Genomic DNA, 321 nt, shown 5'->3' with positions numbered 1-321 from the left:
GGCCAGGGAACCCGCCCCCGGTGGCGGCGTACAGCTGAAGCTCTCAAAGAAAATAAAAAGAAATAATAAAATAAAAAAGAAAATAAACATAAAATAAACAAAAAGAATAAAAAAAGAAGAACAAAAAGAAGAATACCCCAACGCTCTCACTCCTACAAGCAAACGAGCAGAGAGGCTTCTGTTTAGCGCGAGGGTTTACGAGGGTTTAGGGTTTAGGGTTTAGGGTTTAGAAGCTAAACCCCTTTTTTCCTGAACTATAATTGTTTATTAAAAACAAAAATAAATAAAAAAAAATATATATTTTTTTATTTATAAACAAAA

The sequence above is a fragment of the Eimeria mitis genome, genomic scaffold (genome assembly GCF_000499745.2).
Source record: "Eimeria mitis Houghton genomic scaffold, Emh_scaff3790, whole genome shotgun sequence".
Classification (NCBI taxonomy): Eukaryota; Apicomplexa; class Conoidasida; order Eucoccidiorida; family Eimeriidae; genus Eimeria; species Eimeria mitis.
The sequence above is the reverse complement of the archived record's forward strand: the minus strand, read 5'-3'. Positions refer to the sequence as shown.